Source organism: Loxodonta africana, chromosome 11 (assembly GCF_030014295.1).
Source record: "Loxodonta africana isolate mLoxAfr1 chromosome 11, mLoxAfr1.hap2, whole genome shotgun sequence".
NCBI lineage: Eukaryota > Metazoa > Chordata > Mammalia > Proboscidea > Elephantidae > Loxodonta > Loxodonta africana.
In genome coordinates, this window is record NC_087352.1 from 48,583,904 (window position 1) to 48,596,935 (window position 13,032).

Here is a 13,032-nt window from a genome sequence, read left to right on the forward strand (position 1 = left end):
TCTTATATTTTCATCATCAAATCAGTAAACCTCTCTTCATGAACACTTGTCCTCTCCTTTCCACCTGTTGTGACGGAGGAAATGCCCCTTCTTCCACCAAAAGCTATTTCTCCTGTGTGTTAAACCCTTTGCATTTTCTCAGATATTCTCTCTTTCCCTGTCCTTTCAATGGTTTTCTAACTGTTAGCTCCTTTCTGTCCATTTTTAAACATAACACAGTAACTCCCATCTTAAAAAAGGGAATTTTTCCTTGATCATTCATCCTTCTCCAGTTGCTGCCCTCTCTTCCCACATTCCTCACTGACAAACCAGCTATCTCTGGTTTCTTACCTCCCCTTCACTTTTCAACTCCCTCCCCATCTGGTGTCTACCATCCACTCCATCTAAACTACCCTTGCCCAGGTTACCAATGACATCCCTGAGCTCAAACCCAATAAATACCTCTAAATCCTCTTTGTGGAAACATTTCTCCAATACCTAGATTCCCAGGCTTTCCTCCTGCTTCTCTGACTGTGCCTTCAATTTCCCTTGCTTCTTCCTCTAAAATGTTGGAACTCCTCAAAGTTGATCCTGAACTCTCTTCTTTTCTCATTCCACATGCTTTCCCCCAATCAATCTCACCATGGCTTTAAACATCGCCTACATGCTGAGGGTTCCTAAATTAGTATCTCAGCCATACCTTCCTTCTTGAGATACAGACCCAAATGTCCAAATGTTTTATTGCCCTCACCAATGTGAAAGGGGTGGAATAAAGATTGAGAGCCACTGGGAAGAGGACATTGAAGGCTACTGCTAAAGTACAAATGGTATCTATGAAGAGTTATTAGGCACGAAGTCATTATCATTTCTTAATAACTTACTACAAATTTGGAAACCCTAGAGCTATGGCTGCTAACCAAAGGTCAGCAGTTCAAATCCACCAGGCGCTCCTTGGAAACCATATGGGGAAGTTCTACTCTGTCCTGTAGGGTTGCTATGAGCCTGAATTGACTCGAAGGCAATGGGTTTGGGTTTTAACACAAATTAATTACTCAGACTAGTGTTATTTAAGAACAGTATCGAAGAAACTGGACATGAGACACATAGTGCTACATTTCTAATTGCTTACCAGAAATTTTCACTTGGATATCCCATAAGGATAACCCACCTGTTTATTAACCCGTTGCCATTGAGTCAATTCCAGCTCCTAGCAAGCTTTTCCAAAGGCTGTATTCTTTATAGAAGCAGACTGCCACATGCGTCTCTTGGGCAGCAGCTAGTGGGTTTGAACCGCCAACATTTTGTTCGTAGCTGAGTGCTTAACCACTGTGCCACCAGAGCTCCTACCCATTTATTATCTTCTCCCAAATCAGATCTTCCTTTTTACTTTGGGGCTGTTAAATCCAGCCAGTCACTAAGTTTAAAACCTCAGTATTGTTTTTTGTCTTCCGTCTTCCCCATTCTCTATGTCATGTTGACTTTTCCATCTCAAAGTCTTAATATTTCTCTGATTACATTCGAGTCCAGGCTTGAACTACTGGCTATCTGGTAGTCCCCCACTCCTGTCTGTCTTTTCTACGGTCCAGCCATTATATATTTCCAGATTTGGAGAAAGGAATTGCAGTGGGGACAAGAGGTAAAAATGAAAGGCCTACTGGTGAGGTATCTGCAAACAAAAATTCTAAGAAAAGAAAGAGTTAAAGAGGGGGATATTTAGTCAGGGTTCCCAATGCTAACTCTTGAAACAAAAAAGGCCAAATTTCAGTGAATTAAAAAATAGGAAATTATTTCTCATTCACATCAGTTCTTGCTGGTTAGATGGGTTCTCCTCCAAGCAGTGACTGAAAGATTCTGTCTGTTCCCATGTTGTAATTCTGCCATCTTGACACTTGACAAAGATACCAAAATGGCCAATAAGCATACGAAAAAGTGCTCACCATCATGAGTCATAAGGGAAATGCAAGTTAAAACCACAATAAGATATCACTAGATATCCACCAGAAAGCTAAAATCAAAAGACTAAAAACTCCAAATATTGGCAAGGATGTACAGCAACTTGTCACCTCATAGTTGCAAGATAGCTGGCAGAGCTCCAGGCATCACATCACCATTAAAGGCAGGGAAATGGAGAAAGAATTAGGCTGGCTGCTTCTGACCCCTTTCATCAAGAAAGAAAAACTTTCCCAGAAATTTCCTAGTGTTACTGGGTGGAAATCCCAGATTCTTACTTGGCATGACTTGTATTGGCCAATAAATGTGAGACCGAAGTGAGAGAACAAAAAAAAGCACCTTTATGTCATAGTACAAGGAAATGGAGTCAGTTGGTGCTTACTGCTGCCAAGACTGCTCGCCAGGTGCTGGCAGGCAGGTTACTTTTAAAGGGGTTTACAAGTAGAGAGTTCATACAAGTTACATTAGCAACATTCTTAATTGTACTATGCAGGCGCAATGGGGTTTACATATAACCTCCAAGTAAAAGCAGGATTCAAATGCAAAGCTGAGGTAGGGAACTCAGCAAAGGAAATGGTTTTGTAATACAACACTGTAGGAGGGGAAGCCAGGTAAAGAATACAGCACTGTGGGGGTTCTGTCTCACTAGAAGATTTCCGCTTACCCATCCTTGTCCTGAGCTGTGTAACTTGGGCAGCCATAGCTGCAAGAGAGGCAGGGAAAGTGATTAATTATCTGGGTACATTGTTAACCTCCTCCCAAATTTGGTTCATGAGCAAAGAGGATGGGATGAATACTGTGTAGACATGTATTGTCCATAGTACCAGGTGTCAAAGATTCCTGGTATTATTAGTCTATGCCCATTTCAGTGATTCAGCCATTAGCTGTTTCCTCTGAACTTCTATATTAGGTGAGCAGTATAAAGATACCCAGAACCATGTGCTTCCAAAAGTGCATAGCTGAAGGCCTTACATGGTCTTCACACAAAGTGCCACACTATTTTTTTTTTTTAGTGGGGTCATAAGTCATATAGCTGAAAATTGAATTTAACTAGGCAAGAAATTCAAATATTCCAGAAATGAGACACCTTGATTGTCCTCTATTATGAGATGCTATTTATACAGCACATAAAAAATATCAGGTTGAAATATACATTACTTGTGTATGCAAAAAATGGATCTGACAGCTTCAAAGGAACCACTCAGTAAGTTCAGCACATCTGTGTGTACGAATCTGGTGAGAGCTGATGTGAATGCCCTCAGGCTTGAGATCTAAGGTCGAGTAACTTTGCACCAGCAGATATTTTATTAACTTGGAGTGATATCTAGCTGGAGGCTTTACACTACGCACTCCTCCACCACAGCTAATGTATTATTCCAGAAAACCCTTATATTTCTAATCTTAATTAAAACACAAACCTTATAACAAAAGAAAATCTTTATTCAAATTTTAACCCTCACCAACGTGCACTACGAAGTCCCTGGGTGGTGCAAATGATTAAGTGCTGAGCTACTCACCAAAGGGCTGATGGTTCAAACTTACTCAGGTGCCTCAGGAGAAAGGCCTGGCAATCTGTTTCTGAAAGTTCACAGCCATGAAAACCCTGTGGAGCGCTGTCCTTCCCTGAAACCCATGGGGTTGCTGCGAGTCGAATGAACTCAACGGCAACTGCTTAGTGCGCACTACATGAAATTTTTTCCTTAAAGTCCTAAGATAAAGGAAATTACGGTTTGGCCACCCGACTGTGACAATCTCTCTGCAGCCTCTGTGACACCACAGAATCCTAATCTACTCTGTTGTCGGTGTTTCTGTTTCTCCTTCTGCCCTAATCCCTGCTTGCTCTACGTTCAAAACCCTGATCCTATGCCCCATTCCTGTACGTGTGGAGGGTCTGGATTCTGGCCGGAGTTGCTACCAATGAAAGGTGATTGGGTAAAGCAAAGTAAATTTATTTAGCATCCACCAGGGACCATGCTAAGTGCTCAAACAATTCCGTGAGATAGGCGGTATTACAATTTTGCAGATAAAGAAATTTAGGTTTATAGGGTTGCCCAGTTCTTAAGTGGGGGTGCTTGATTCATGGTGTGCTGGTCTAGCTTCAGCTCTTCCGTGCTGATCCAAGTCTTGTTTTTCCCACATGATTTGTAATTTTTTTTTAGGTGCCTTTGCTTTCTATAGGAGATCTGGTGGTGCATGAATTAAATTAAATATTGAATCTAGCAACGTGACTGGGGTTCAGAAACATAATTCCTTGACTTAATTTTTTAGAAACATTTTAAAACCCAAAGCAGGTTCACGATGTCATTCTTGCCATCTGCTAAATGCAGAAGGTTCCAGCCAAAGGCAGGGCTTGCTTTTATAGTGAACACATCTAGGAAAATTCAGTGCTAATTTTGTTTTTAAAGAAAGGAAATGGAATATTGGAATGCCTCAGACATCTTCAACAAGACAAAAAATTTTGAAACATTGGTGTGCCCTCCGTACTGGTGGGCACACAGCTAATAGCCTCGTAATTAGAGCCTATGGGAGTTTTTGACAAGTGAAGGAATCGTTTCCTTGGGGTAAAGAGAACAGGACTTTTTCCCAGGCAGGAAAATATTCTCTATCAAAGAAAGAAAATCTCCCCCTCTGGATGCTTAAAAAAAAAAAAAAGTATTAAACAAATGGTTATAAAACATGCAAATATTGTAGAAGGGTACAAACTTCCTTCCCACCACTCCATTCCCATTCCCCAGAGGTAACCACTGTTTCTTGGGTAGCTTTCCAGATTGTTCCTATGCAAATAAAGTGCCCAAGTGTGCGCCAGCGCATGCGCGCGCATACACACACACGCAGAGCACCACACTACACACTGTTCTTCAATTTGCTTTTATCTTTTAACTCTATCAGTGACATCTTTTTATGTCATCGTATGGAGAACACGGAGTATCCTTAGTATGAACGTAGCATAATTTATTTACCCATTCCCAATTTTATAAAACTTTCAGTTATTTTTAGCCTTTTCAATTTCGAACAATGCTGAAATGCACACGCTTGACGATGTCTACTCAGTCGTGCTAATGTGTTTCTATGGTTATCATTAACATTTTTTCAAGCTCTGCTATCCAGTACATTCCTTTTTTTTTAAAAACACTTCAGAGTGTTAAAAAGCCAAGACGTCACTTTGAGAACTATGGTGTGTCTGACCCAAGCCACAGTATTTTTAATCGCTTTGTATGCACACAAAAACTGGACAACGAATAATAAGGAAGACTGAAGAAGAACTGAAGTCTTTGAATTATGGTTTTGGCAAAGAATATTGAACGGACCATGGCCTGCCAGAAGAATGAATAAATCTGTTTTGGAGGAAGTACAGCCGCAATGCTCCTTAGAATTGAGGATGGCAAGACTTTATCTCACTAACTTTGGACATGTTATCAGGAGAGACCAGTTCCTGGAGAAGGACATCATGCTTGGTAGAGGGTCATCGAAAAAGAAGACCCTCAATGAGATGGATTGACACAGCGGCTGCAACGATGGGCTCAAATATAAGGATCGTGAGGCTGGCACAGGACTCTGCAGCGTTTCTGTCTGTTGCACATAGGGCTGCTGTGAGTTGGAGCCAACTCGATGGCACCTAACAACAACAACATTCCTTTTAAACATCCTTTAGACTAGAGATGTTTTCAAATTTATTCTACAAGCATTTATTGAGTACTTACCGTGTGCCAGGTAGGCCCTGAGCCCAGTATTGGGGAATAATGGTGATAAAATAATAATGAAATGGAGACTATTTCCTCAAGGGTAGAACAAACAGTTCATCGCAAAATAAATGTAATGTTATGATTATGATATGTGCTAAGAATCAGAGCTTTCTGGTGCTATGAGAATATGTGACTTAACCAGATTTGAGGGGAAACTTCCTTGAAGAAGGGATGACCGATCTGAGATCTGAAGACATTCTATGAGTTAAAAAGGTGAGGAAGCTGGGGTTCTGGGAAAGCTTTTCAGGAATAGACAACAGCTTGTGCAAAGGCCCTGCAGTAGCAGGGAGCACAGCACATCCAAAGAACAGAAACCAACATGACTCACTACAGTGGCTGCTTTCCTTATGCTTGATAAACCTGAAGGGTAGGTCAGGGCCAAACCTTATAGGGTCTTACAGGTGATGTTAAGGATTTTGATCTTAATCCTAGGAGCAATGGAAAGATTCTGAAGTATTTTAAGCAGTTGGGTGACATGATTAGATTTGAATTTGGACATAATTTCTTTGGTTACAGGGTGAAGAACATATCAGAGGGAGGGAAATGTGGATAAGGGGTGAATAACCAATGGAGCAGAGAGATGGTGGCTTGGTTCCAGGGACAACTTCAAAGGCCATATTTAAGCAGAGATTTAAACCAAGCTTGGGGAGGGAGAAGAGGGGCTTAGCTGCCCCATAATCTCCATTAGTCATCCTATAGGAGATGCTGTTAATATTCCACCCATAACTCTTCAGCCTATTCGGGAGGTCACCTGCAGCTTTGAGAGACAATTCTACTAGACATTGATGGTTTCCTTCCTCAAGAACCTGTGTCCCCTGCCTAAGGACTTTCTCTGGCAGCTGATGTGCGCTTGGCCTGCCTGTGTTATACTTGTTGTTGGGGGCCCTCAAGTTGATTTCCAATTCATAACAACCCCAAGTGATGGAGTAGAACTGCCCTATAGGGTTTCCTAGGCTGTAATCTTTACAGGGAGCCCTGGTGGCACGGTGGTTAAGAGCTCAGCTGCTATCCAGAAGTTTGGCAGTTTGAGTCTACCATCTGCTCCTTGGAAATCCTATGAGGCAGTTCTACTTTGTCCTATAGGGACTTAATGGCAATGGATTTTTTTTTTTTTTTTTTTATCTTTACGGGAGCAGATCAGTAAGTCTTTATCCAGAGGAGCCATTGGGTGGGTTCAAACCTGCAACCTTTTGGTTAGCAGCCATGTGCCACTAGGGCTCCTTGGTCTGTGTGTTATATTGTTGTTGTTTGCTGTTGATGTAGGCAGCTGAAAATGCCGGGGAATTAAAGTTCCCAGGAGCACCTGTGAGTCAACAAGGGATAGGAGTTGGTGGATAAAAACGTCAGCTTCCTTGCGTTTAAGGGGGCCAATTCTAAGAATTGCCTTATACAGTCAGAGGGTAGCCGGTAGGCTCAAACCCCAGTTGCTTAAAGCCATGGCCCACTCATTAACACACACTGCCTGTGTTTCCGGCCTCACTTCCTCCTTCTCTCACAGTGCCTCCTGGAATCACCTCCCAAATAAACCACTGAGCACCTCAGGGAACCCAAAACTGAGACGCTCTTGTATAAGCCACCCACATATAAATCTAAAGAAATATAATATCTGTTATGCAAGACGGCTGAAACCCAGCTTTCCCTTCCCTTCCAATCTCCTGGTTGATTTTTGTCCCCCGCAAAAGATACATTGAAGTCCTAACTTCTGGTACCTGTGAATGTGACCTTATTTGGAAAAAGGATATTTGCAAATGAAATTGTTAATATGAGGTCACGCTAGAGTAGGGTGGGTCCTAATTCCATATGATTGGCGTTCTTAGAGGGGCCCTGGCGGTACAGTGGTTAAAGTGCTAGGCTGTTAGCCAAAGGGTCAGTGGTACAAACCCATCAGCTGCTCCAAGGGAGAAAGATGTGGCAGTGTGCTTCCATTAAGATTTACAGCCTTGGAAACCCTGTGGGGCAGCTCTACTCTGTCCTATAGGGTTGCCGTGTGTCGGAGTCAACTCTACGGCAATGGGTTTGCTTTTTGAGTTTTGGGTTGTCCTCAGAGGAGAAGAGACACAGATACAAACAAACACAGAGGGAAGATGGCCATGTGAAGAGATTGGAATGATGCTGCCACAAGCCAAGGAATGCCTGGGGCTACCAGAAGTTGGAAGAGACAAGGAAGGATCTTCCCTAGAACCTACAGAGAGAACATGGCCCTGCCTACACTCTGAATTCAGACTTTTGGCCTCCAGAACTGTGAGAGAACACATGCCTGTTGTTGTAAGCCACCTGTGGTTGTCATTAGGTGCCACTGAGTCATTTCTGACTCATAGGGACCCCATGTACAGCAGAATGAAACACTGCTTGATCCTGTGCCATCCTCTTTATGCTTGAGCCCACTGTTGTAGCCACTGTGTCAATCCATCTCACTGAAGGTCTTCCTCTTTTTCGCTGACCCTCTACTTTGCCAATCATGATGTCCTTCTCCAGGGCCTGCTCCCTCCTGATAACATGTTCAAAGTTCATGAGATGAAGTCTCACTATCCTCCTTTCTAAGGAGGATTCTGGCTGTACTTCTTCCAACACATATTTGTTTGTTCTTCTGGCAGTCCATGATATATTCAATATCCTTCACCAACACCATAATTCAAAGGCTTCAATTCTCCTTCAGTCTTCCTTATTCATTTTTCCAGCTTTCACATGCATATGAGGTGATCGAAAACACCATAGCTCACCTTAGTCTTTAAAGTGACATCTTTGCTTTTTAACATTTGAAAGAGATCTTTTACAACAGATTTGCCCAATGCAATGTGCCGTTTGATTTTGATTAAGCCATCTAGTTCATGGTATTTTATTACAGCAACCCTAGGAAACAAACATACCCTCCTACACAGAATTTCTGAGTTGCTGCTGCTAAGGCCTGGGGTTGGACAACATGATGGGGGGAGGGGGCTGGAGATAGAGGGGAAGGGAGGAGGCAAGGATGATAGCTAGGCTTTAGAGCGACACATCTGAGACAAGGAGTGCCAGAGGAGGACAAGTTTAGGGTAAAGATCACGGACGTGCTAGATTTCTTGCAGAACCTAGCTTGCCCCATGCCTCTCTTCAATCACTGTTTATTGCAGAGTTAAGCTATGGCCAAGGAACCCTGGTGGCACAATGGTTAAGTGCTTAGTTGCTAACTGAAAGGCTGGTGGTTTGAACCTACCTATCAGCTCTGCAATAGAAAGACAGGTGATCTGCTCCTGTAAAGATTATAGCTTAGGAAACCTTATGGGGGCAGTTCTACTTTGTCATATAAGGTCTTTATGGGTCAAATCGACTCAACAAAACACGACTATAACAGACCCTGTGAGGGAGTCCCTGGGTGGCACAAATGGTGAAACTCTTGACTACTAAACTATAGGTTGCTGGTGTGAACCCACCCAGAGGTGCTTCAGAAGACAGCCTGGTGACCTGCTTCTAAAAAATCAGCCATTGAAAGCCCTGTGTAGCACACAGTTCTACGCTGACACATATGAGTTGCCGTGGGTTGTAGTTGACTCCATGGCAACTGGTAGACCATCTAAGACGACCCTTGGACTGGGGTGGCGGGAATGACTGGGAGGGGTGGGTCTCTTTCTGCATGGTCTTTCATCTTGGTTTCCTTCATAGCGTGGTGGTCTCGGGGTTCTAAGAGAGCGAAGGGGAGAGTGGCCAGGCCTGTCCCAGCTGAGGCTCAGAAGTCACATAGCATCACTTCTGGGGCATTCGATCATTTAAAGCAAGTTACGAGCCTCACTTCTTGATGGGAGGGCCTGCAGAGAATTAGTGATCAAGCTTAACCTTCATATTTAGATCTTGGTATCAACACTCTAAAACACTAGTTGTCCACATGTGCCTAAAATTAGCGACAGGCATCCTACCTGAGCTGTGAGGCTGGGGGGATTTCCTGGGGCTCAAATGGAGCTGCTCTGATATCATGCACCCCTCATGTGCAGCCCTGGAGGCCATGCCACCAAGACTGACCTGCATGGCTGCTGACCTTCAAAGTGACACTTTGTTTTTTCCTCAATGGCAGGCAGGGGGTCGAGCCCGGGAGAAGATTATACTGTAGTCTGAACAGCACCTCCTTCTGTTGGAATCACTCCCTCCTTCACTCATGTGGTTCTAAAGGGCACTTTTATGGATTGAATTGTGGCCCCTCAAAATAGATGTTGGAATCCTAACCCCTATACTTTTGAATACAATCTCCTTTGGGAATAGGGGATTCTTTGCTGTGTTAAAGAGGCCATTTTGGTATAGGGTGTGTCTTAAGCCAATCACTTTTGAGATCTAACAAGAGCAGATTGGGCACAGAAACAAGCATGTGCAGATAAGGGAAGATCGATGCCACGCCACATGAAGATCGCCAAGGAACCGAGGAACAGAAGCTGAAAAGAGACAAGGGCCTTCCCTTAGAGCTGACAGAGAATGAGAGAAACTTCCCTAGACCTGATGCCCTGAATTCGGACTTCTAGCCTCCTAAATTGTGAGAGAATAAATTTCTGTTTGTTAAACCCCAAAACTTGTGATATTTCTGTTATAGGAGCACTAGATAACTAAGACAGGAACTACTAATCGGAGTACCCTGAATGCCTGGCCTGCCTGGATTTCTCCAATAAAATGCTAAGGGAAAGAGCTCCTTTAAGCTTGCAGGTGGCAGCAGTTGGTGGTCGGGGGGTGGGGGAGCAGTGATTAGCTGGAAAAATGTGAGCCCCAGAGCTCTCTGGTGCCCAAGGCTGAGGCTTCTGCTTCTCCAAACATGTAGAGATTCAACTCTGAACCCCTTAATGCTAATAGCCTACAAATACCCCATTTAAGCTCCTGCAGAACAAGAGTCCTCTAAACTAAAGAAATTGGAGCCCAGCCCACTGTCCTCATTAGCCTCATCGACACACAGAGGTAATGTCTTTATTTAATGTATTATCCCTGAACCCCTTTCTTTCTCTCTCCCTTGCTGGCAAGAATTATTCCTGGAGTCATTGTGTTCTGTGGAGCCATCCAAAGCTGTTGGCTGACTTGTGCCAGGAAGAGCTACTTTTGCAGGGTCCTTACCCACGCCGGGCAGGCTGGAGGAGTGCCCCAAGACAGCGAGAGAGCCCTGAACACAGTGCTAGCAGCAGCCTGGGAGAGAAGCAGCCTTTGGAAACTATTAACCCCATCAGGGCCACCCCAGCTTCAGGAGCTGCGCCCTAGAATCCCAGCTTGCTGCCAAGTCTTGGGTCCTCCTAAGACTGTAACCACACAACAACAAAGTTAAATCTCTGAAATCACAGTCCATCAGAGCAGGCATCGCGTGGCCAGCTGTTGTCAGAAAAGGCGCGGTCACATTTTCGATTGCGGGGAGTATCAGAGAGAGCAGCGTGGGCTGTGGAGTCATGAAGACCTGTCTTTGTATCCCAGCCCAGTTATCTTTTTTTTCTTTTATTTTTATTGAGGCACTATTTACATACAGTGAATTTCTCTCCGTTTAGCCTAAAGGTCTATGAATTTTGACGAGTACGTGGATTCACGTAACCACTACCACAATCAAGATATACAACAGTTCTATGGCCCTAAAAAATCTCCCATCCTCCTTCGCAGCCAACCTCTTCCCCAATCCCCACATCCTGGCAACCACAGATATCTTTTCTGTCCCTGTACAGTAGTTTAAACTGTGTTATAAACAGTCCCATGGACCACCACAGGAACAGTGGTGGTTCAGTGGTAGAATTTCTACTTTCCATGTGGGAGACCTGGGTTTGATTCCAGACCAACGGACCTCTGGCTTAGCCACCACTCGTCTGTCAGTGGAAGCTTGAGTGTTGCTATAATGCTAAACAGGTTTCGGCAGAGCTTCCAGACTAAGACAGACTAAGAAGAAAGGCCTGGTAATCTACTTATGAAAATCAGCCAACAAAAACCCTATGGATCACAACGATTTGATCCTGTTTCTTGATGTCTTCTTGCTAGTGTCTATTTCAGTGGAGTCCCTGCACTTAATGCTCTAGGCTGCTAACTGAGAGGTTGAAGGTTCAAGTCCATCCAGAGGCACCTCGGAAGAAAGGTCTGGTGATCTATTTCCAAAAACTCGGCCATTGAAAACCCTGTGGAACACAGTTCTACTCTGACACACACAGGGCCGCCATGATTTGGATTCGACTCAACAGCAGCAGGTTGATTTACCTCAAAGATTGTCCTGAGCATCAGATGTACTCATGGCTATGAAAGTACTTTGTAAATAGCACAAAGTTACTTGTTATTTATTTCCTCCAAGAAATTGGGACCACCTAGAGGGCAAGCCCTAGGTCTTTGTTAATTTCAAAGGACCAGCACAAAGCAGAAGGCCCGGCCCCTTTAAGACTGTCACTACACACCCACTGGAGAGAATGAACTGTGGCTACAATCATCTCTACTCTCAAGGTGTGCCTTGGTTTGCTTGGGCCTTTCCTGGCCTTAGCACTGAAAATTTCACAACCTAGGAAATCCCTCAGTCCTGGGCAAACAGGGACAGCTGGTCACTTACGGAAGCCCTGGTGGTGTAGTGGTTGAGAGCTATAGCTGCTAATCAAAAGGTCGGTTCAAATCTACCAGGCGCTCCTTGGAAACCCCATGGGGCAGTTCTACTCTGTCCTATGGGGTTGCTAGGAGTCATAATTGACTTGACGGCAATGGATTTGGTTTTTTGGTTTGGGGTCACTACCTTAGATAGCAGGCGATGCCAAACACATAGCTTCGTCCAGAGATTCAGAGACGGACTGGATTAACTAGGCTTCCTGCCAAGCAGAATCCATGCTTTCCAAGGAAAAACCTCTTTCTGTGGGAGTTGGGCTTATTTTAGGGCCCTGTCCTTTTGGCTACAAAGGTGAGCTGGTCTTTTTGTTCAGAACTAGGTGACCTAACCTGAGGTCTCCTCCGCCCTCAACATTCCAAAGAGACCTGAGGGGACAGCTGGTGAAACTGATCTGTCTCCCTGGCTGTTTCCAGTGCTCAGATCAATGAGATCCTTCCCCAGGGGCAGAGCCGGGTTTTGTGGAGCCTGAAGCTTAAACAATTTGGAGGACTGTCTTTAAGAAAATAATAGATATGGCCAAGGGAACGCATTGCTAGGGCCCTTCTGGGGACTTGGGAGGGCCTGGGCAGTGAGCAATCCAAAGCTTAAACTTTTTTAGGTTCATAGTAAATCCTCTCTTCCTTCCTATGCTTTTTCTTTGTTTTGGTACTTTTTTAAGTAGCTGAAACTAATATAACATAGAATCTACCATTTTAAAGTGCTCAATTCAGGGGCATTTGGTATATTCAGTATATTGGGCAACAAGTGGTCTGTCTAGTTCTAAAACCTTTCCATCACCACAAAAGGAAACCCTGTACCCCA